Source organism: Myotis davidii, unplaced genomic scaffold (genome assembly GCF_000327345.1).
Source record: "Myotis davidii unplaced genomic scaffold, ASM32734v1 scaffold199, whole genome shotgun sequence".
NCBI lineage: Eukaryota > Metazoa > Chordata > Mammalia > Chiroptera > Vespertilionidae > Myotis > Myotis davidii.
Genome location: NW_006290680.1, coordinates 3,061,845 through 3,087,843, shown reverse-complemented (window position 1 = coordinate 3,087,843; position 25,999 = coordinate 3,061,845).

Here is a 25,999-nt window from a genome sequence, read left to right as displayed (position 1 = left end):
TGTATTTGTTACCATTTTGTTGTTCATATTTTTTATCTTTTTCTTATTCTTCCTCTTCTTAAAGAATTCCCTCCAACATTTCATATAATACTGGTTTGGTGGTGATGAATGCCTTTAGGTTTTTCTTGTCTGTGAAGCTCATTATCTGACCTTCAATTCTTAAATGATAGCTCTGCTGGGTAGAGTATCTTGGTTGTAGGTCCTTGCTATTCATCCCTTTGAATATTTCTTGCCATTCCCTTCTGGCCTACATAGTTTCTGTTGAGAAATCAGCTGACAGTTGTATGGACATTCCCTTATAGGTAACTAACTGCTTTTCTCTTGCTGCTTTTAAGATTCTCTCTTTGTCTTTAGCCCTTGGCATTTTAATTATGATATGTCTTGGTGTGACTGTTAAACCCCTATATATTATTCTTTATTTCAGTCAGTGTACGCTTAATTTCTGACTGGTCCTTTCCATTTTTGGGGGAGTTTCTAGAAGATTATTGAGTAACTTTATAACTGTGGTTTTGAACTCTACATCCAGTTGTTTGCTTTCTTCCATTTTATTTGTGACATGTTTCTTTGTCTCCACATTTTGGCTGTTTCCCTGTGTTTGTGTCTATGTATTGGGTAGAGCTGCTATGTCTCTTTGAGTTGGGAGAGTAGCCTTGTATGGTAGGTATTCTATAGGGCCCAGTGGCTCAGCCTCCCTAGTTACCTGAGCTTGGAGCTCTAGGGGCACCTCTTTGTGGCCTGTGAGCATTTGATTGCTGTTGGTGTCACTGGGAGGAATTGATCACTAGGCAAACTGGCAGTGAGGACCAGCTGTGACTACAGTGGCAGAGCTACTGTGCTGGAGACAACCCTATGGAGCAGGACTTGCTTCAGTGGGGCTTTGGTGCTCATTGAGTGTGCCCCTTTGTGTGTGTCACTTATGGATGGGTAGAGTTGTAATCTGGTATGGTCTGACACTGACCACTGGATACACTGGCTCTTGGGTATCCAGGGAAGTGCAAAGGTAGCCACTGCCTGGGACCACCCAGCAGGAGCTACAGAGAGATCTGCAGATTCCTCCTTTTTGTATCAGGTTTGGCTTGTGTTCACTGAGTCTGCCCCTTGAGTGTGTCACTTATGAACATGTAGAGCTGTAATCTTGTATGGTCTGACCCTGACCACTGGGTACACTGGCTCTCGGGTCTCCAGGGAGGTGCAAAGTCAGCCACTGCCTGGGGCCACCCAGCAGGAGCTACAGAGAGATCTGCAGATTCCTCCTTTTTGTATCAGGTTTGGCAGTGCCCAGATGAGGCCCAGCTATGAAGCAAGGCAGGCTGGTGCTGGTTCCAGGTTTTGAGCTTCTTAATGATAGGTTTGGGGCTCTCTGACCCAGCTGCAGCTTGTTTGAGAGATTGTAGCTTGAGCAAGGACAGGCCATTCATGTGCAAAAGCTGCTGCACATAGCTTGGGTTGGGTTGTAAATTGGATGAGGCAGGGTATTAGGGAATCACCAGGGGCTGAGAAAACAGAAATGGCTGTCAGTCAGCCCTGTGACTGGGGAGGTCCCTGCATAGGAACAGTGATCCCTGAGAGCACCTCCATCTGGGAGAAAGCCACCCCTGAGTTCCTGCCCCAATGCCAGACAATCCAGTTGCTCCTCATATGTGTCTGTGTTCCCCAGAGCCCCGTCCTGATGCTGGAGTTCAGAGGAAGCAAGACCTTTTAAGTTTAGTTCATGGTGCTGGCCTTTTAAGAGGAACAGCTGGATCTGCAGAAGCCTCTGTGTCACTGAGCCCCAGTCCGCACTGGGTTTTATACCCATAGTTATTACTGCCCATAGGGACTTCTTTTCTCTGCTCTGGGACCCTGGGCTGGGGGTCTGGTGTGGGGCTGGGACCCCTTGCTCCTCCTGGTGGGCAGCCTCCACATAGATGATATCACTCTCGGTTAAAAAAGCGTCCCACGTGGTGCTGGACCAGCCCATCCTGCACCTCCACATCTCCTACCAGTCTCAGTGTGCTTTCTTCTTTACTTCTCTCATTGTAGGACTTCCATTCAGCCAGCTTTCCAGTGGTTCTGGATGATGGTTTTTCTGTATTTTAGTTGTAATTTTGATGTGGTTGTGGGAGGGGGCAAGTACAGGCATTTACCTATGCTGCCATTTTCAAAATCCTCCTGATATATAAATTATTTAATAAAAAATAAAGGTACCATTTTCCTCTATTTACATTGACAATGGTTTAAACAATGATATTGATGAGAATGAAGTGATATGGTTGTCAAAGAGTATAAATTTCTGCAGTTATTTCTGTGGGGAAGTTTCATGAATGGGTTGAGAATCTTAAAATATGCAAACATTTGACCTTATAATTCCATTCCCAGGAATTTATTATTATAGAGAGAGATTTAGAGATGTACATGAAAGATAATATAAAATCATTTTTATCAGTACATTATTTGGAATAGTGAAAAATGAAGAAAAGCAATTTAAATGCCAACTAACAGAGAGTAGCTAAAATGATTACATGGCTTTCATATAATGGGATTATCTGCATATGTAAAAAAATGATAGTTTCAAGTAATATTGAATGTCATGTGTAAAGTCCCAAGCTATGTTTAGTTTAAAAATTAAGAAACTAACCTTTATATATAATCTAGCACATATTTTATTTAAATTACATATAATCATACATAAATAATGGAATAAAATGAACCAAAGTGTTAGCAATTCTTGTCTTTGAGTGATATGCTCCAAGTGATGGGTAATTTTTATTCTGTAGAGAAACTTTCAAACTGTTTTTCATATTTATTATAATAAACAAGTATTCCTTGTTAAAACCTAATAAATGATATGAAAATAAAACAATAAAATAAAATTGAACGAAAAAGAATCAAGAAGTGTGGGATAAAGGGATCTGGGTTTAAATCTGACCTTTGCATTTAGTAGCTGGTTGAGTTTGTCAGTGTTTTTGAACCTTTTCTTTCCTGTCTATAAAATGAGGATAAATGTAGCTCTGCACAAGGTTGTTCTAAGGGCTAATCTACACTAATAAAAGAGAAATATGGTAATTGGCGTACGACCGCTACCCTTTTCAATGGCTAATCAGGGTGATATGCAAATTAACTGCCAACTAAGATGGCAGTTAACTGCCAACAAAGATGGCGGTTAATTTGCATATGTAGGCACAAGGCAGGGAGGTGAAAGGGAAAGCAGGAAGAAGCCCCCTGCCACTGACAGTGATCGGAAGGAACCCCAGCGGGGAGCTAAGAGCCAGCCATGATCGGAGAATTGGGTGCCTTTGTCGCCCTGGCCAGTGATAGCAGGAAGTAGGGGTGGAGCCAGTGATGGGAGCTGGGCAGGGTAGAAGCTGGCAGTCCCGGGAGCTAGGGGTCCCTTGCCTGGGCCGAAAGCGGAGCCCGTGATCACGGGGCCGCGGCAGCTGCGGGTCCACGCTGCCCGGGCCGGACGCCTCCGCCAGAGGCGTCCTGCGGGGGCAGGGGTGGAGAGGCATTAGGCCTGGGCAGGGGCAGAGCAGGAGATTGCGGGGACCTGGTGGTCCCTGCTGCCCAGGCCTAATGCCTGGGCCAGAGGCGTTAGGCCTGGGCAGGGGCGGCGCCTGTAACCGCAGGGAGCTGGGGGTCCCCTGCCCAGGCCTGACGCCTGGGCCAGAGGCATCAGGCCTGGGCTGGGGGCAGAACCAGTGGTGGGGGGAAATGAAGGTCCCCTGCCCAGGTCTGACGCCTCTGGCAGAGGCGTCAGGCCTGGGCAAGGGGCCGATTCTGTGATTGGAGGGTGATGGGGGTCAATGCCTGAGGGCTCCCAGTATGTGAGAGGGGGCAGGCTGGGCTGAGGGACACCCCCCCCCACCCACCCAGTGCACGAATTTCATGCACCAGGCCCCTAGTCCAGAATATAAGTAAAGAATGTGGCACTGGATGTTAACTAGGGTTTGTTATCCTCACTGTTGCTCTTCCTGGTGTTTTGGATTTGGAACCAAGGGTCTAGATTGGCCTTTGAACCCTCTTCTCTGATTTGGTGCTTATTTTGGGTGTATCCTAATTATTTAACCATAGCCACTTGTTCCATTTTCTCAAAAGAGGACTAAGTCACAGTGGTTGTCTGGTTTTGACATTGCTGAGGTTGAAAATTTGAATGGGCAGGTTCAGATGATATCATACTGAGTAATGGACTCTTAGGTTTCTTCCCTCTTTCTCTTGTTGATTTGGTTATTTTAAAATTGTAATTTCCCGTGGTGGCAAAGGTGGGGTGGGACTAAATGGTTACTTGTGTACTATGTTCATGGACATATAAACTTACATAACCTTTGGAAAATATATCAGAAGCCTTTATGTGTCTTCATATCTTTTGACTCAGTAATTTTATGTTTGGGAAATATTGTCTTAAGATAATAAGTCATGGATACCATAATTTATCTATCATGAATTCCAACCCTGTGTGCTTTTTAGGATCTGAGGAGATGAAGCGTAAATCTGGTTGCTTATGTTTGTGAAACCCATAGAGTTTGGGCTCCTTTGGCAGGAGGCCTCATACAGGTCTGTAGATGATGGTGGGGTGCAGGACTCCAAATACCAGACACAGTTCTCTCAGTCATTGTGGACTAGATGAAAGAGGCTACATGGGGTAATGCATCAGCAATCACAGGTCTGCATCTAGACGTTGATAGGTGACTGACTCGTGACTTTAAACAGTGCCTCCCCTCTCTGTTGTCCATTTCCTCATCTGTAAAATGGGTATGATAATGCTAGTCTTACAGGGAGTTGGTGTGTAGGGGAGGAGAGAAAGCATGTGATGCAGGGCAGGAAAGACCAGTGCTTCATGATCATCTTTAAGCCATTCCCCTTTTTTGGTGAATTGGTCTGGTAATTGTGGATACCTTAGCCTCCTGTGTTGATTCTCCTGGGCTCCCTGAAGAACACCGGGGGAACAGACTCCCCACCCATCTGTAGTTCCCAGAAGCAGTGTTGGCTGCATCCCTAGCCAGCTCCCCGAGAGGTGGATATGGGCATGGGGGCAATTCTGTCTTGTTTTCTCAAACATCATAATGCCATGAGGGCACTTTAAGGCAGAAGTTTTTGCCAAAAATGTTTTCACCAAATAAAAGGAGTTCACAAATATTATATAAACTTTATTTTAAAATAAAAATTTGCTGAATGAAAAGGGTTTGTTAAAAAGTAGTATGTACCTACTACACAGAGTTTGGAAAATATAGAAAAGTAGAAAGACTAGGAAAACAAGGATGCACGGTTAGTATTGTCACGTGTTTCCTTTCAGGGTTGCCGGTGTGTTTTCTTATAATTGAAATCATGCTGTATGTGTTATCATGCATCTTGTTTTGGTTTCTTCATCTGGCCATATAATATACATTTTCCTCATGTTATGAAAAACTTTGTAAAAGTAGCTTTAAAAAGCTGTATGTTATTATCCCATCCAGTGGATATTAGATAGACAGTTATTCATTTCAATTATTTTCAAATCAATGGAAAACGATACTGTTTTCCATATCTGCTATTTTCAGTCTCTTATCCTCTAATCTATATCAGATATTCCTGAATGTCTGTTATGCTCGGAGCTGGCAGAAGTACACCTTCTTCCAGTGCCTGCAATGATTCATGGTTAAGTCTTTAGTTCATTCCAGTTATTTTTTTAATGTTATGTTGTCTATAATTTCCACTGGAAATTGAGATGTTGAAGCAGCTCTGATGAGGCTCATGCTTTGAGAAGTGAAGAGAATGGTGCCTTCCCAAATAGAATGCTGGTGGCAAATAAAAAACGTCTGTGTGGGGTGTTGCTGGGAACAGCTTTTGTTTTAATTTTTCTTAAGAACCAAGATTAGTCAAAAAAATGAGGGGCATGTTCCGTACTGTGGGTAATGTGAATACAGTCGAAATTGAACAGATTTTTCTCCTCTCTGTCTCTAGGCTTAGTGGAACTTGTACTAATTTTCTGGAGTTGTTCACCCAGCACTTATGATTGCTTTTAGCAGAGACGATCTCATTTCGGGAGCCTGTGAAGAGGAAAAGGAAATGTGTTCTCGGGACTGCGAGTCAGTGTGGAGTGAAAGAAGCTGCAGGGAGCTCTGCCTGTGCCTGTGGGTGTGGGTGTGTGTGAGAGAGCGAGCGCGTGTCGGGGTGCAGTGCGTTTAGAGAGGATGAAGTCTGAGAGAAGATGGTAATTGTGACAAAGCAGTGTGCAGCTCCTGCTTGACATACTCAAGTGAGTAAACGGAAAAATCTACTTTGGAACTCAAATGATTTGGGGTGCTATGGTTTTTACCTGTAGTTGGTGAGTGCAGAGTGACCTGATATATGCAGGGCAAGGGGGTGGGGAGTGGAGACCAGGGAGGCTACTTGACTTTGTTAAGATTGCACATCTCAGTTCAAGTAAATATCAGGGTCATTGCAAAGCTCCTCCTCTTTGTACTTGTTGAGCTGGGATACAATCTGCTGCTGGTTGGAGGGACATAGGTGAGTGATGGTGATCTGCAATGACTGACTAAAGGCAGGTAGCACTCAAGGACATTCTGAACTTTAAAAACAGCCGCCCAGGATTTACCTGGCTTTCATTTTACACACCTTCAGCTCTCTCCTAATGGGGCTGCAGAGCTGGGAACCATGCCCTGATTAGCATCTCACTTTTGCACCTGTCAGGTGAGGTAGATCATTACCTGGAACCTACTCTCAGTTTTTATTTGTTTGTTTGTTTTAAACACTGGTAAATACCCCCAAGCAGAATTTATCCATTTATACCTGGGGCAGGTGTGTGAGCACATTTTGTTTCACACTATTTTATGTTGTACAAATTCAATCGGGACACCTACCCTTTGAGGCTTCAGCCTTGTTTTTCTTTGTTTGTTTTGCAAGATAACAATATGTATCCCTATTTCTTTAATTACTTCAACACATATTTACTAGTAAGTACCTACTATTTACAGGTACCATTCCAGGAAAGTGTGTGTGTGTGTGTGTGTGTGTGTGTGTGTATGTGGAGGCCTTATATGGAGAGAATATGTAGTTCATAGAAGAGGGAGGCAGTGCATTAGTGGTAAGATAATTGCAGATAATAGTGCCCTGAAGAATGGGGGCAAGTGATGAACAGGTGGGGCGGGGATTGTGCCTAGCCCCAGAGGAGGTGACTTTGAGCTGACATTTGAGGTCCAGATGTCAAAAGTAACCTGTCACATGACTTAAGCGGAGCAAGTTTTGTTGTTGAGTTTTGTGTCCTCCCCCAAACTTATCTCTTCCTCAGTCTTTCCCATAAAATGGTACTCCATCCACCCACACGCTCGAATAAAAGAAATCTAGGAGTTATATTCGATTCCTCATTTCCCTCTCTCCCCTCACTCTCTCGTCTCCACTCCTGAAAGATATTCCAGACTTGTTTCTTTTCTCCAGCTCTGCCTCCGGCTCTCATCACCTCTCCCTGGACCAGTGTAGTAGCTTCCCGATTCACCTTCCTGCTTCCACTCTTACTCTCTTTCTGTACCTGTGATTATATTCCACCTGAAGTTAAGGTGCCCAGACAAATACAGTAGCTACTAGCTGTGGGTAGGCATTTAAATTTATGTTATTAAAATGGAATAAAACTCAGTTATTAAAATTCAGTTTCTCAGTCCCAACAGCCTTAGTTTAGGTGCTCAGTAGCCACATGTGGCTATTGGCTATTGCATTTGACAGTCTAGATCAGGGGTGGGGCCTGTCCAACCCTTGGGCCATAAAAGGCTCTCAAAATCATTTGGTCTGGCCCTGCTAAGGCATTAGGTATGAGTTTATTAAATGTTTGACGAAATATAGCAAGCTAACTTTTAAGTTGATAATTTTGTATGGCCTGGGAATGATGTTATAAATATCCACATGGCCCTTGGCAGAAGCAAGGCTCCTCACCCGTGGTCTAGAATTCAGCAGTCACCAACTGGAGGTCCGAGGATCACTGGTGGTCCGTGAGGTCCGAAAGGTTGGCGACTGCTGGTCTAGATGGAGGACATCACTGCGGGATGTTCTTTGGATAACCCTGAGTTAGCGTGATCTTTCCAGATCATGACACTCCCTTCTTGAAACCTCAAATGGTTTCGTAGCTCACTGGGAATAAAATCCAAACTCTTTGTTCTGACTTACAGAATCCCACGAGCTCTGGACCCTACCCACCTATCCAGCCTCATCTCACTCCTCTCCCCCTTTTGATCCCCATCACACCTGGACTTCCTATTTTTGGAACTCAAAGAGCTTGTTCACTTCTTGGGGCCTCTGCAGGAGTTCACACCTTGCATTCCCTTTGCTTGGAATGCCTGCCTTTCCTCCTCCAACCCAAACAAATTCTTTGTGTTGATGGCTCCTTGCTGCCATTTAGATTCCACAATAAATCAATACCACCTCCAGAGGCTTTCCTTGACTCTCCATACTTGAAGCAGCCATCCAATCACTATATAACCAAGCTAAGTTGTCTTCACACTCTGGTTTCCGTCTGATGTTTTGCTTATTCATTTATTGTTGAATTGTCCATTGTGCGTCTCCGCCCACTAGTGTACGGGCTCCCAAATGGCAAAGGGCTTGTCTGTCTGGTTCAAAGCTATAATCCCAGTGCCTAGAACAGTGCCTGCCATATAGTAGATGCTCAGCTAGTGTTTGTTTCAGGAATGAATGAATCATCACAGGGAAGCAGGGCAGCTTTTAGCCCATATGTCTTCTCTGTATGAATTAGAAAAAGGTACCCTTTGCTCTGGCTGAGCTTGTATAATGCACATTCTGCACAGCTGAGCCTGGTAGCCCTGGGAAGGGGGTGATCTTTGCAAGTGCAAAGAACACGAGGCAGGAATATGCTTGATGTGTTTAAGAAAAAGAAAGAGAAAAAGGACGGGTATGTTTGGAACACAGTTTTTAAAGGGAGGCCTATAATGACAAAAGTTGAGAGAGACGGGTAGAGGACAGGTCGCGAGGGACCCAGAAAACTGTGGTGAGGAAATTTAACTTTATTCCAGGCACAGTGGAAAGCCATTGGAGGACTTTAAGCAAGGGAGAGACATCTGATTTATGATATATTTATTCTCACAGTTTTATTCCTTTGCTGTTGTGGATGTCTGTTTTAATATTTTTCTCAAGTATATGGTTTGGGGAAACTTTTAGTTTTAGGACTGGTTTTTCCAAGAGGTGGGGTTTGCTTATCTGAAGACTGAAAAACCCTCAGACGACATTTTCAGGCCAAGCAATTAGGTCCCAAACACACGTTGAGTCTTCTTTGAAATGCTTTCTGGCATGCACTGCAGCTAATTTTGAAGGTCAAAATCTTCACCTTTCCCCTAAAGGTGACAAAGGCACAGAGTAAAACTAATCAGGAAAAATCCCAGCTAGTTGATTGTGGCCATTTGTTAGAGTTTTGAAATGCAAATAATTTGCACAGCTCTTCCTTTGAGTGGGAACATCTATCCCGGCTGGTGTTTGATTTTAGGATTCATCTGCCTGAGAACAGGAAAGGGTGACCTCCATGCAGAGACACCTGTGAGCACAGTTTGAATCTATAACTTATTCTTGTTTCAATTTCTTTTCTCAAGAATAAAGGAAAAACACATTGAGTTCTTTGAAAAGTATTATTTACCATTTTCTCTCAATTCTAAGGTACTATAAAAGGAAAAAGAGGCACCGTGGGCTACATTGAAGCTTTCTGGGAACAACAACATAAACATTATATTAAAAACACACATCAATGACAAGAAGTACTCCAATTTCAAGGAAGTTAAAATGTGAAGCAAAGTATCTATCATCATCCATCTATCTATCTATCTATCTATCTATCATCTATCTATCTGCCTATGTACCTGCCTATCTATCTATGAATCAAGGGCTAATATAAGGCTTGTTATATTCTAAGTGCTTTTAATACAGACACTTTTAATCCTCAGAGCCATTCTCAAGGTAGATACTATTATTACCTTCATGTTCCAGATAAAGAAACGGAGGCATAGAGAAGTTAAATAACTTGTCCAGGGTCATACAAAGTAGATTTGAGCCAGGAGTTGCACATAAGCTGTCTAGCTCCAGGGCCTGATTTAACCTCTGTAGTATGAGAAAATGTGAAAATCTGGTGCGGGTGGACCATCAGCAAATTGATAGATGCCTTTCTTTGCTATTTAGCATAAAAACTCAAGCATGGGCCCTGATCCTTGACCCATCTATGAGTGATGTTCTCATTGTGTTTGACTCTGGGTTTGAAATACAGGTCCATATCCCCAGATTTGTTTTAATAAAGCCTTTTAATTACGGTCCTGACCGTTCACAGGTCAGATGTCTAAGAAGGCAAATCCTGCCTTCCTTCTGAAGAGGAAAGAGGAGTGAACTTTGCGGCTGAGAGGGTGGGGCTGAGAAGGTGGGAAGGGGCATCTGTCAAAGGTAACGGAGCACAATGGTTAACCACCCCAGCTCAGGAGCGAGATTGCTGGGTCCACACTCACATTTGCTGCTCCCGTGCTGTGTTCGCCTCGCTGAGCCTGCTTTCTTCTTCATAAAATGGGTTGAATGAGTTTTCAGCCCCTTATCTGGCAGCCTTTGTGGCCAAATGTGTTTCTGAATTCAGATTTACATTTTAGGGTAGCAATAGAGTACATATATCAAGTACCGTATTTGCCGGCGTATAAGACGATTTTTTGGCCCTGAAAAATATGCCTCCAAGTGGGGGGTCGTCTTATACGCCAGGTACACTTCAGATAGACTGCCCATAGTGCTTGCCCCGTGCCATAGTGGCCTCCCGATGCCCGCCCACTTCATTCCACATACCGTTCAGGCATCAGCAGCGCTGCTGGGTGTATGCTCGGCTGTTATGCGATTTTGCGAGTGTGGTAAATTCGGGTTACCGTATATTTCTTTACATATGCATTGAAGATTCGCGATTTTGCGCTATCATGGTGCCTGTTAGAATGTTGAAGAGCTCTCACTTGCACACTAGTGAGGTCCCAGGGAGATGCTGATGCAAGGGTGGACCAGACTGCTATAGTGACAGGGCGGGCAAACAGGGAGCAGGGACCAATCAAATCAGGCTTTGTATACAGCCAACAGCCAACCACAATACTGCCCCATTGTACAGCACAGCATAGAAAATGTTGACCAGTCAAACCACTATCATCCCTATCATGGCACCAAGATGTCGTTGATGAACTTTTAATATCAGATGATGAAGAGGAGTTTGAAGGCTTTTAAGGTGAAACTATCACGCCAGCAAACTTGCTAGGGACTTGCCGGGCACTTGCTCTCTCCCTCTATTTGTTATCTTACTTCTATCATTGACAGTCCCTCTAGGTTGTGGGCTGCTTGCCTGTGTTCCTGAGAAGCATCTACAGTACCAGTCTATAGAGTGTGTTTTCTTTAGTGAATTACCGATATGTTTACCGGTAATAAACTTGCACTGTTTTATGTATATGTTTGATTACATACAGCCTTGTGACAGTTTTCCTGCATGTCATAAGCATTTGAATATAAATTAAAATGTTAAAATCAAATCTGATATTGTTTTACCTTTTATTTGGTGTGTGGAAGGTGTGCGGAAGAGGGGGTAGTCTTATACGGCGAGTATATAACAAACTCTGTATTTTGAGTGGAAATGTTAGCGGGTCGTCTTATACGCCCAGTCGTCTTATACGCCGGCAAATACGGTAAATAACACCCCCAAATCAAACATTTTGTTACTTTTGCCAAACTACAGGACAAAGAGTGTGGATATTAACTCTAAGAAGTATGGATGTTGTAACTCTACAAATACAGCCACATCAGTTTAACTTAAGTCTTAGCACCACGTAGACCTGTGGGTTTGTGGGTGTAGACCTGCCTCACAGGGTGAATTTAAGATTGTGTGACAGTAGAGTGCTTACTCAGTACATCCCATAGTCCATGGTGAAGGGCACAGTAACGTTCTCCGTGATTCTGAGTATTTCCGATCATCATTGCTGAGTGAGGTGGGCCCAGCCTGACCAAGAGCCTGGTGGTCCTGGCTGGACTCTGACCAGCTGGTACCTTGACTTCGATTCTGAAGTTCTGATCTAGGGCCCAGAGCACACGGCTCTTCTCAGAAGCTGGGTGTCTCCCCTGACTTACACCAGCGTTTTGACTGGCTTTTGGTTGTTCCAGTCGGGAAAGAAGGAAATAAATTAGAAGGACATGTTCCCATTTCACCCCCAGGTAGAATCATCCTTTCTGCTGACTCCTTTCTTTTTTTTATGGCTGTAAAATGAGGGGAGAATTGAGAACAACAATAACCACCAAAACAGCATCTTCCTTTAGGCAAGCATATGTGTGACACTCCATTAACGATAAGTGACATCTCCTTCCATCTAGCGGGAATCAACACAATAGTCACGTTAACCAGTCGACGGCAGCGCCAGAAGCGAATGATGACTTGTCAGTTTTCATCCGATCAGTCATTTTCAGGCAAACAGTGTGTGTCTCTGGGTTCCACGTGGACACAGTGGAATGTACACCACGACTCATCTGTCTACCTGTGCTTGATGGGTAGTCCGTGGCTTAGAGCAGAGCCCGGATAGGGCCCATGCAGGAAGAGCATACCCAGATGGCAGAGATGGACAGACCACTCATTGGCTCTGAGGCCTTGGCTGATGTCCACAAGCTCTATGATCCTCAACCTCCTTTCTTGTGAATAGAGATAATAGTAATCCCTTACCTCACAGGTCATTGAGAGGAGTAAATGGCTCGAAGCACATGAAAGTGATTTATAAGCTGGGAAGCTCCAGGAAATGTCAGTCTTGTTGTGATGTATTTATCTTCAGTCAACTTTTGATTTGCCACATAGAGTTCATTTATGTAACTCTCAGCTATTTCTCCTGAGTGCCAGCACTCCTCTTTCAACAAGTTGTCCATGAGTTAGTCCATCTGATACTTTGCCAGTTTGTGTGTTCCTCCACACACCCACCCACTCACCTTTCCACCTACCCACCTCCTACCCACCCACCTCTTCTCCCACCCTCCCCTCCACTCACCCACCCACCTCTTCATTAGATCCCTGTTGTGTGCCAGGTACTAATAAGGATCCAGACAATGAGGACAGGAGTGAGAGAGCTCAGTTCTGTTGGGGTTGGCTGTAGATGGAGAGAGAAGGGCCAGATGTCATCTCATGAAGGAGATGACACGTGGGCAGAGTCTTAAGAGGTATTTGCCTGTCCCACAGGGGAAAGGGCATCCTGGAAGACCACATGACAGCCTCTCATGTTTAGGGGACTGAGTGCAGGGGCCAGTCCTGGATGGAGTAAAGGTGTTCAGAGGGTTTGTCTTGGCAGATACAAGGTGCAAGAGGCAAGCTGGGGCCAGAGGATGTGGATCCTCACACATGGGACTGAGCATCTGGAGTTGTCCCGATGTCCAGGATTGGGTTGCCAGCCATCGATTGAAAGTTCCTGTCTTTAGAAGTATCAGTCTTTGGTTTGAGTTTTTGGAAGTTCTTCCTGGCATCTGGCAGAGGTGGGGAGCTGGCTTGGAGGGGCTAGGCTGAAGGCAGGGAGGCTAAGAAGGAGGCTGCTGTGTGGTCAGAGTGACAATCTAAGGGAAGGAGCAGGATGGGGCATCAGGGACACAGGCTGCAAAGGTGTTCAGATGCTAGAGAACAGGATGGGCCATTGCGTAGATTCCTAGGGCTGCTATAGCAAATGACCATGAACCTGGGGATCGAATACTGGAGGTTTATTCACTTTCGGTTCTGATATCTGAAACAAGATGTCAGGGCCTGCGCTCCCCCTGTCGGTTCTGGTGGACAGCTCACTCCTCGTCTGGCTGCTCTGGTAACCCTTGGCATTCTTTGTGGCTGTGTCACTCCAGTCTCTGCCTCTTCTCCTTATGAAGACTCGTCATTGGAGTGAGGGCCCACCTGGGTAATTCAGGATGACCTCTGCGAAACATTCTTAAATTAGTTACATCTGTAAAGACCTGCTTTCTAAATAAGGTCACACGCACAGTTTTGGAGGATTGGGATGTGGTCATATCTTTGAGGGGGGGGGCACCATTCCACCCACTACAGCTATGGAATGAACAGAGCAGCTTCTGCTCCCAGGTCCCCTTAAGTAGTTGGAGAAGGGTTGGGCTGTCCCATGAATGTACCAGCCAACTATATAAGCGCGGGGTCTGCTGAAGTGCCCTGTCATCTCCCCACAGTGCCTTTCCCATGTCTGATGAGTAGACAATGCCAGACTACCTGCCTCTCTGAAAGGGGGTGTTGTAAAGACACAACAGCAAATAGAAGTTAAAGCAGTAGAACTCTTTAGAAATAAAGTAGAAATTCAAGTGACTCTTCCCTGCGGAGAATCGGATTTTTGCTGACACTTCCACAGATATGTTGGAGCAGTCTTGCAAGCAAAATGTATTTTCTGAAGACAGTTCTCCTTGAATTTTACACACTTTGCTCTGCCTGATGATCACATACAATAGAATGAACTACAGCCTTGCTCTGTTTTTGTTTTTCTCCTTGTCTGTGCCCAGTGGCTGTTAATAATATTGGCAGAACTGTGTCTCTGGGAAATTAGCGCCGTTTTTATGTGGTTCAGGTGCGGCTGCTGCTGACACCCACGTGAAGACGCTGCAAGTGCTCGGGAACCGCTGTCCTGTTGTTTGGCGACTGCTCTCAGAGCAAAGGCTAGAGGTTGGGTAGTGCTTTCTGCAGCAGATCCAGGGATAAGCTAGACCAGTGGTCGGCAAACTCATTAGTCAACAGAGCCAAATATCAACAGTACAACAATTGAAATTTCTTTTGAGAGCCAAATTTTTTAAACTTAAACTATATAGGTAGGTACATTGTTATTAACTTAATTAGGGTACTCCTAAGTCTTAGGAAGAGCCACACTCAAGGGGCCAAAGAGCCGCATGTGGCTCGCAAGCCGCAGTTTGCCGACCACGGAGCTAGACACAGTCCCTGCTCTTGACTTGCAGTCTGGTGGAGAGAATGGACATCCTTGGCCATGACACGGTATATTGGGGGCTGTGATAAGGCAGCGCAAGGGGATGAGGCAGCACAGAAAAGATGGATTTCTACAGAAGTAGGAGTAGCAATACGCAAGAAGTATGTGAAATATTACCAGCCTGGTGAGAAATCCGGCATGCTACTTATGACAAGGTACCATTTTCACCCATCAAACGAAGGGAAATAAAATAAAAATGGCATAATACTTCCATGTTAGTGAGCTTGTTAAAAAATACAATCTCGCCGAAACCGGTTTGGCTCAGTGGATAGAGCGTGGGCCTGCGGACCGAAGGGTCCTAGGTTCGATTCCGGTCAAGGGCATGTACCTGGGTTGCGGGCACATCCCCAGTGGGGTATGTGCAGGAGGCAGCTGATCGATGTTTCTCTCTCATCGATGTTTCTAACTCTTCTCTCTCTCAGCAGGTTCAAGGACACAAGCACAGCAATCTCATGGTATACTGCACATGCGTGCCCTTCTGTGGCTAAAATATGATTGATGTTACTATTGGCATGAAGCCTTTGTCTCTGGAATAATATACGTGTTGTTAGCCAGTGGGCTAAGGAAAAGGCTAGAGAGATCAGACGGAGCTGAGAGCTGGTACTGCTATGATGTAAGGCAGTGGTTCTCAACCTTCCTAATGCCACAACCCTTTAATACAGTTCCTCATGTTGTGGTGACCCCCAACCATAAAATTATTTTCGTTGCTACTTCATAACTGTAATTTTGCTACTGTTATGAATCGTAATGTTAATATCTGATATGCAGGATATATTTTCATTGTTACAAATTGAACATAATTAAAGCATAGTGATTAATCACAAAAACAATATGTAATTATATATGTGTTTTCCGATGGTCTTAGGCGACCCCTGTGAAAGGGTCACTCGACCCCCAAAGGGGTCGCGACCCACAGGTTGAGAACCGCTGATGTAAGGCAAGCATGTCAAGCTTGTGACTCGAGGGCCGCATGCCTCGTTTATTTGGCCCGTGTTAGCCTTTGAGTTGGACATGCTTGATGTAAGGCTAAGAGCTCATAGAGAGCTCAGATATAGCTGCCATGTTAACCAGCCAGAGTGCTGGGCAGGGGAGACATCGGGAAGCTGCAGAGCTAGAGAGCTCAGGTGCTGCTACTGTGTGAGGCGATAAGTCCAGGGTGGCAGCATGGGGTTGCTCAGATAATGACTGTGGGTACAGAGACCACTACTGTGTGGGAAAGATAGTATTTACCAGCCCGTGTGCGGCCACCTATACAGAACTTGTTGTGAAGGTCTGTTTGATAGCTATATGGCCACTGGCTTCTACAAGAAAGACTCATTCTTATATACCCGCTACCTCTCATGGATTCTCCGTCTTAAGACCCAGCGTCCTAGGAGATCCACTCCTAGGCAGAGGGGCTCGGACCTGACACCTGTTACTAGTGAGCAGAGGATAGAGGAGGAACTTGGACTAAGTTCCCAACAGTTAGTACAGTGGGCAGGGTTCAAGAACGAACCTACTCTGGTGTAGTTGGGAAGAATTTAGAACTTATGGACTCAGGGCAACTTAGAGCAGCAATGTCAAAAGACCCAAAAAGGAAAATCTATTCAGATGTCTCTCTTTCTGTGAGATTTGTGGCTGTTCTCCTCATGGCACTTGCCACAGGGATGGGAATGACCTGTTTGGGATCTCTCTTCCTCACGGGACTGAGAATAGGGTTTGGTGTCTTCAGTGCGTAGTGCATGCCTTTCTGAGCATCCTAGCCTTATAATAGCTTTGTGATCAAGTGCCCTCTGAATTTTAACATTGTAGAATTTTCCAAGGTATTCTTGCATGTTTATTTTTAAGGATCAAATTGCCAGCACTCCTTCCATGACCCCCAATCCCCAAATTAAATTGGGATATTGTTTGGGATTTTTAAACATTTTAATAAATGAATTTAAAGCACCAACTTCTTTCCCACATTGAGCTTTCCCATCTGTGGTTATGCTGTGGTAATCTTTGTTGAAGTTGTGTTTAAGCTCAGTAGTATTTTTACAAACACTGAATCTTTCTGGTTGAGATTATTTAAACAGCAGTGTGCTAGAGCCAGCCTGTCCCTGCTCACAAATTATTAAGTTCTCTGAACTCTGAGGTGATTGTTAAACACAGGCATTCTAAAAACTTAAATTGTATAAAATTACGACTACATCAGTTGTATTAAAGAAGGTAAGTACTCGAAACTCATGATGTCCTAATTATTTTATGATATTTTATTATTAATATCTATGCTCTTAAAGTTATGTATGTCTTTTGTAGATCTGTAAGGCAGGAAGAGTGTCTATTGTATCCCATGGCTCAACTCATTCAGTTCACATTTAGTGGTACCATGTTGCTCATTTGAAATTGGTTATGATAGGGATATTTAAATGCTAGAAATCAGCAAATGCTATACCAGGGTTTTTTCCCTTCAGAGACCAAGTTGTTAAACATTTACCAGAACACTATTGATGAGTGCTTATTTATATCACTGTGTGTATGTGTGTGTGTGTGGTACACATGCATGTGTATTTATGGGTACGTGTAGTGAATATCTCCTTCCCAGCTTTATATTTTCTTACTGCCTGATGATGTTATATGATAAAGCTACAAGTTTATTTGTTTACTTTTAAGTTGGCTATCTTATTCAATTTCAGTATACGTTACAGTTTTGGCGGTGGTGTTGTTTCCACATTACTGTCTGTGTCCTTTTACATTTCCTAAGTAGATAATCACTTTCAGATAATGATAATGAAACTGTTTTACCAAGAATTTAAATCAAGAATGGATATGTATTCTAATCAAATATATTTTGGCATCTCTTGATACACTTGTATGATTTTTAATTTAAAATATATTTCTCCTTGGATTAAATATGTTAATTGATATATTAATGCTGAAATAGCCTTGTATTTCTGGGATGAATTGTATTTGATCATGCTATGTCATTTTTTCATATATGATAGGACTTGGTTTCTCAAATCTTTTTTTGGATTTTTATTTATATACATGATATTGGATTAGAGTTTTATAATTCTTGTGATTTTGGTCAAATTTTGGTGTGAAGATTATGACAGAAATCTTTGTAAGATGAATAGTGGTGTGTTCAAATTTATTAGTTAAATGTTGCTTAACGTTTGGCCTTGTGATCAGGTAACACAGCTTATAAAACACTTAAAAATAATGTGTTTGTAAAAATAATAAGTTCTTTTGTGGCATTATTTTGTTATTTTTAAAATCACCATTTAAAAATATTCAGAGCACAGTAAATAATTCTCTGTAAGAAAAAAGTTTTATACATATGTATTTTAAATCAGCATTATTAATTCACAAGTTATGGCTTCCTCCTCTTTATGTAAATTTTTCCTTTTTGATCAGTTAGACTCAGAGAGCTATGTACTATTGTTATGTTTCTGTTGATTTCTTGATTTCTAACAGTTGGCTTTATATATTTCAACGCAGTGTTACTTGCTACAGAAAATGTCTAATAGTTAGGATTTCTTTGTGAATTATACCTTTTATCAATGTAAAATGACTTTCTTTGTACTATTTAATACCTTTTCTTTGAATTCCGCTTTGATATGGGTAAGATACACCTGCATTTTCCCCACTGACAGTTGCCTAATAAACCTGCCAATTTTTCATATCTAACATTGTTTTGAATCTAATTAAGATTATGTCTTATGGAAGATACTTAGTTATACTTGATTTTTGACCCAGTTTGCGAGTCAATGCCTTTTACTAGGAAAGTTGAGGGCATTTATACTGAATGTCATAGCTACTATATTTTTTTCTGACTTTCATTATCATATTTCATGCTTTCTATTTCTCTGTTTTTGGATTCTTTTTGCTCCTTACCTCCTTTCCTTTCTAACCATAGTACAGCCCTCAGGCTTGGGATGGCTTTTACATTCTTCAATGGTTGCAAAACAAAACAAAACAATGGAGAATATGTGGCAATAATTGTATGTGGCTCAGGAGCCTAAAATGCTTACCATGTGGTCCTTACATAAAGAGCTTGCCAATTCCTCACTTAATAATTAGGTATTTATATTACATCATGCTTTTAGCTTTGCTGTTGGATACATGCAGTTGTGTTAAAAACATGTCTAAATTTAACTTTTTCTACAACATTTCTAATTGTCTTCAAAATACAAAATATGTTATTGGCTTCCCCTGTGCAGGCTAGGGTAGGTCATACCCTTATATGACCTTCATTCATTTCCTCAGTTGTTGAGGGTGCGGTATGGGGTTTTTACCCGTGTCTAATGTAATCATTGTTATTTAAACTTATATGTCTGTACATTTAAAAATAACTATGAGTGATATTTATATTGTTTATAACAATGTATATGTCAGTTTTTAAGAAATTTCCATATTTAGCTTGTTTTGGTGCTTAGCAGACCTTTAAAATGTAACTACCCATTCTTCATTTAAGAAATCTACTCCTATTTAGTTTGAGTATATTTTAGTACTTTCCTGAGGAAAGTTTGTTGGTAGGCGGAGGGTGGTGGTGGTGGTGTTGTTTTGCATTACCGTCTAAGTCCTTTTATATTCGTAAATATCTTCTGCTGCTTCTGTTCACGAACAAAGAGGGTTTGCACGCTGTAGATGTTTAGTCACTAGCTTCTGCAGTTCAGTATTGTAGAGGAGGAGTCTGAGATCAGTCATTTAATTATATTATTGTTTACCCTCATAGAATTATTTTTCCCCTGATGCTTGAAAATTATTATTCAGGATATTTAGGATATTCATTATAGCTTATTTTATATCGGATCTAATCTATTTGAGGAATTCTCATTATTGATATACCTCTCATATCGTTCATATTTTTAATTTTCTTTCTGGTCATTTCATTATTGGGAGCTTTCTACCAACACTGTTATTTGTTGTAAGAAGTTTCCCCAATATGCTAGTGTTTCAGTCCCCTGTAACTCTTTATGCCGATTCTACATTTATTATCATATTAAGTGTTAGTACTTCCACTAATCCTAGGAGGTAGCAACATTGTCAGTCAGGATAAGATATCAAAGTTGAGAGTTAATTCCACATCTCTGTCCTCTTTCTAACAAAGCACCTGCATTGGTTTCCTGTGGCTGATGTAACAAATTACCACACGCTCAGTGGCTTAACATAGCACAGACTCAAGTACCTGGAGGCCAGAAGTCCCAAACCACGGTGTCAGGTATCGGCAGGGCTGCCTTCCTTCGGGAGGCTAGAGGCCAGCTGCGTTCCTTGGCTTGTGGCCCCAAAGCACCCAGACCTTGGCTTCTGCTGTTGCATTTTCTTCTCTGACTCTCCTGCCTTCCTCTTCTACTTCTAAGCACCCGTGTGATTACATGGAGCGCAACACATAATCCAGGAGAATCCCCCATCTCAAGATCTTTAGCTTAATTATGTCCACAGAATCCTGTTTGCCACATTAGATAACATAGTCACAGGTCCCAGGAACTAGGATATGGACATTTAGCGGCTGTTGTCAGCTCACCGCAACCCCCTTCCCTGACGCATGCAGGGCCCCTCACCCACGGTCCCTGTCAGAAGGCAGTTGGATGGTCTGTTTTCCTCTCCTCTGTCCCTTGTCCCACCTGCACACCACTCTCATTTCTATGAAGTGTCTGCTGTATGGGAATAGGGTGTACTAACCCTTTATTTTTCTACCAGGACGCCTGTTCCTTCCAGCCACATGTAACTGTCATCTTTCCTCTTAGGAACTTGCTTCATATTTATTTTCCTCATCCAAACAGCACTCAATTGTACACAGTAACTAAAATAGCCCTCATTTTTGAGCTGGAATACCGTAATACGGAGGTTTGCTTTTAATGGGGGATAAAATAAGGTCTTATGTTCCTAGAGAACCAACAAAGACCAGAATAATCTTCATCGTCTGCTTCTTTTCTTTTTCCTTCCTGGAAAGTTGTCTTTTACACGTCACTGCGTCAGCGTTCCACAGCTTCAGGTCTTCTTATAGCTTTCAATACATTAAAATTCTCTTCTCAGCTGTTGAATTTCAAAACATTCTTTATTTTAATTACCTATCTTTAAGTTTTTCCCTAGTCTTTTAACTAGATCTATTTTTATCTAGTCATCTCATTTTTTAAAAAAATTTCCTTTTTTCTTAGAAACCAGGTTTTCTTAAATTTATGGAGAACTCAAAGCAGGTAGCCAGAAATTTAATGGCATTTTCATGCAATAAATCATTTTAGGAAAGCGCATTTCCCCTGCATACTTTATTCTCTCTGGTTTAATTTACAAAACAGCTTCCTAGGCCCATATTGGTTATATTTTTCTTTTATAAATGGGGACAGTTTTACGTGTCCTGCTATCTTCTCCTAAAGTAGGGTCTCCTAAAGTAGGGAACTGAATTATTTGGGGTGCAAGTTGCTCTCAATTCAGGTGATGTTTGGGATATTATACTACCCTGGCAACTGCTGCTTATGTCATTGTGTCACCCGTTGCTCATTCATCAAGGCCAGTTGTTTAAGGGGTGTGTGTGTGTGTGTGTGTGTGTGTGTGTGTGAATGTGTGGGGGAGGAGGGTGAGTGGGGACAGGTACAGTCTGATGACTACACCTACCTGCAGAAGGGATACTTCTGTTGACTTGACTAGTTGAGATGTTGTACTAACCTCTATCCAAATATACAGGGACATTCATTGGATATACATGTGACCTGCTTGGTGACTGTATCTGAGTGTGCTCTGGTAGGAAGTGGGTTGGGTGGTCAAGGTGCAGAGGTGTTTTTAGTCACCTGAGGACAGGCACTCTATTGGTGGAGCATGGGAGGGAATAGGTGAACAGATAAAGAAAAGGTGGTTTATTCATACAGTGAAATATTATTTGACATTAAAAAGGAGGAAATTCTAAAACATGTGACAACACGGTTGAGTGTAGAAGACATTATACAAAGTGAAATAAACCAGTCATAGAAAGACAAATGCTGTATGATTCCACTGTATGAAATATCTAAGATAGTTAAATTTACATAAAAAGAGATTAGAATGGTGGTTGCCAGGGGCTGGGGAAAGGGGAGAATGAGGAGTTGCGATTCAACAGGTACACAAAATAAACTGATGAACAAAATAGATCCAGAGACATAGAAGCATGGAACAGACTGTTGAATCTCAGAGGGAAGGTGGGTGGTGGGTGGGAAGAGATCAACCAAAGAACTTGTATGCATATATGCATAACCCATGGGCACAGACAATAGTGCGGCAAAGGCCTGGGATGGGGGGTAGGGGTGGGCTAGAAGGGTTCAATGGTGGGAAAAAAGGGGAACACATGTAATACTTTCAACAATAAAGATTTAAAAAAAGTTTCAGTCATGCAAGATGAATACGCTCTCAAGGTCCGCTGTACAACATTGCACCTGTTGTTAGCAGTCTGTATTATACACTTACATTTTGTTAAGTAGGAAGAGCTCATGGTAAGTGAGCTCTCCCCACTCACAGAAAAGACAGTGGGAATGGTAAGAGAGTTCAGGAAGTGGTGATTATATCATATTATTACTATTAATTGATGTGTATTGATTTTCCAGGCAAAACCTGGGTTACATTAGGGCTGCAGAGGTAGAAGTGCCACCTTGCAGAGATGTTTTGCTCTCAGAGAGATTTAGAAGGTGACAGCCAAGGGAGGGCAGCTTGGGGGAGAATGACGGGGGTGACGGGTTGGGTGACAGTGTATCCCAGTGTGCTGAGCACAGCCTTGTTTGTGTCTATTATTCCCCAGCATAATTAGTAATAACAGCCCTTTTCTCTCTCAAAAGTGCCTGGTATAGTGGAGAGGGGAGGTGCAGGGAACAAGGTGGAGGTGTGAAAAATGGTCTAGTCCAGTGGTCGGCAAACTCATTAGTCAACAGAGCCAAATATCAACAGTACAACGATTAAAATTTCTTTTGAGAGCAAAATTTTTTAAACTTAAACTATATATGTAGGTACATTGTTATAACTTAATTAGGGTACTCCTAAGCTGGCCTTTGCTAAAAATGCCCTCGATCTGATTGAGGTACGTTCACTGAGGTCGACCCCTTCCAACTCTCCCATCCACACTCGTCTTGTAGCCAGTCTCACTCAACTCGTGCATGAATCACGCCTCCCCTGCACTGCGTATCCCAGGGCCCGCCTGCTGCTGCGGCTCCCTTTGCCCGACCGACACCCCCCACTTCTTCTAAAGCCACTTCTTCAAAATAGTCTTGCCCAGGCCGAAAACCGACTTCTGCGCATGGGCCATGAAGTTTCAATCACACTGTACGTGCGTGCCTGCACGTGGTATTTTGTGGAAGAGCCACACTCAAGGGGCCAAAGAGCCACATGTGGCTCTCGAGCAGCGGTTTGCCGACCACTGGTCTAGTCAGATGTCCTGAGAGGTGGGTGGGGCCACCTCCTTCCCTGGGCATCTTTTGGATCTGCACATGAGTTGCTCCACCAGCCATTGTTTATGCTTCTTTCTTTCCTTCTACCTTCTTTTTTTAAAAGATTTTTTATTTTTAGAGAGAGAGGAAGGGAGGAGAGAGGGAGAGAAACATCAGTGTAAGAGCAAGACATTGATTGGCTGCCTACTACCCCCAGCCCTCCAAATCGGGAATTGAACTGGCAACCCTCTGCTTTGCAGGATGACAACCAACTGAGCCACACTGGCCAGGGCACTTTCTTCCTTTTTAGTCCTAGCTTGCCTAGACTCCCACAGCACACATTTGGGGTGAAGCTCACCCTCTGGGGGATTGTTACAGGTGACTAACTGATGATGCTATTCTTAGGAAGAGATGGACATTCTGAACTCTTTCAAGACCCCGTGCTCCACTGATTACCTTCAATGAGGTGTCACTTAAGGGCAGGAGATGTGAGGATTGTAAGTATTGAGCTGAGAGGACAAAGTATTAATTGATACAAAAGTAATTAATGAAAACCTAATTAAAGCAGACATCCTGAACAGGGCACTCCTGGAATACTGGGACAGTCTCAATTAGCTTTCCTCCAGGCTTATTATGTGTAATTGGGAGGTATTAGCCTCTAATGGATGAGATTAATACAAAAATTAATTAATGAAAACGGAAATTAAATGTGAGTTTGTTAAAAATTGCCAGAGATGGGTACATTACACCGGAACAGTCTGTCTGGAAGGTTTCTTAATGGAAATCTTCACCAGTGACAAAGTCTCGCACGCAGAACTGACAGCGGAGGCCCCCTTTCCATGCCCGACCTCCTGGGCATCATTTGTCTCCATTAACTCGCACCTTGTGTCAGTGAGGGCGGCGAGGACCGAGAGAAAGCCTTCCTGTGAAAGAATCAGAAGTTTTTCATTGTTTTCCAGGAGAGAACGTGCACTGTGACCTCCCTCCCCTGTGGCTCTTCTCCCACAATAAAGGATAAACAAAGACTGAGTCTTTTGGTTGCTCAAAAAGAAATAGAATATCAAATTGATGGAGAGTATGATATTAAAGACAAATTTGCTTTATCTACAGCTGTATGAAAAATTAACTTCCTTTCCTACACAGGAGACCTGTTTTTGTAGATGTGTGTGAGCGGGTGACGTGGGTGAGGGCCCCTTATTATGTTGGCGTGCCCTGCACATGGTCTCCCATGTGCTTCTGTGCACCGCAGCCTGTTCGTCTGTGTGAGTCATTGCTCTGTTCTATTGATCTGTAGTTAATCACTTCTGGGTTTCGATTTCTCGCCCTTGAAATGAGTCTGGGAGTGTAGGCATGCTCAGGGCAGTTCACAAACGCTGCTCTAGATGCATCTGAAATTTAGTGTGCATGGGAGTCTCTAGGGAATTTGCTTTAGATACGTGGATTCCACAGTCACATCCCTGAAGGAGGATGTTCCTTTAGCTCTGGGATGTGGTCCGGGAATCTGCAGTTTAGATACAGATGTCTTGGGCACTGGGATTCTTGATGAGTCGAATGCTTTTTGCCACTGAATGAAGGAGCACTCACTTTTAACTCAAAGGTGCTCCAGACGGAATGTTTGTGCTCTCTCTCCCCAACCCCCCACCCCCAAATATATATGTTGAATCCTAATGCCAAACGTGATGGTATTTGGAGGTGGGGCCTCAGGAAGGAGATTGGGTCATGTGGGCAGAGTCCTTATGAATGAGGTCAGTGTTCTTATAAAAGAGGCCCCAGAGAAACCATTGGTTTGGATTTACTTTCTTTCCTTCTGTTGTGTTCTCCTTTGGGCCAGCTGGGTCCAGCTTTCTTTGCAGGTCCTGCAGAGGAAGGAGTGGTATTAAGAAGAGGAGAGCTGGTGGAGAAGGGACCCATTTTGGTCATGAACTGAAAGGGCATGAAAGTGTCTACAGAGGCACTATTTATCTGGCCCAAGTACACATAAAAACCCCACTCTCTTTTTGGGTGCCTGGAAATGGTGCTCTTGTATCCGTGAGAAAGGAAAGCCTCAGAAAGGTTTGGTATCTACCCAAGGTCACACAGCAAGGTGCTGGCAGGTCTATTTCCAAACACTTTGTACTGTAGGGAACCCACTCTCAGGATTGTCATGTGGACCAAGTGGAAGAGCACATTTAAGAACTTAGTGAGGCAGCAGGGGTGCGTGTTATTGTTTTTGTTCTCAATGTGCTTTGTGGCTATACAAAAAGGGACAGGAAGCTTCAGACGGAGCAAGACATGGTGACCTTGGTTTCTGCAGCCTCCTGGCACTGGCTCCCTGGATGCTCTGGTTTGGTGATTTCCCCACATGGGATGGATGGGACCCAGGCTCTTGAAAGGTTCCCCTGTTCAAGGAGAGGGCTGTGATGTGTGGACCCAGCGGTGTGGAACAGGCTTGTGGCAGGCATCTGGCTGAAGCCTGGGGAGGGAAGAGGGAGTAGGGTGGACACTGTGTGGCCAATGACCCTGTTCTGTTGTGCCTTGAGTTCTCTCTCTTGATCTTCTGCCTGCTCTGTGACCCTGACAACTTCTGGTGGTCCTCAGAGCTTATAGTCTAGGGCAGCCGTGGGCAACTACGGCCCGCGGGCTGGATCTGGCCCGTTTGAAATGAATAAAACTAAAAAAAAAAAAGACCGTACCCTTTTATGTAATGATGTTTACTTTGAATTTATATTAGTTCACACAAAC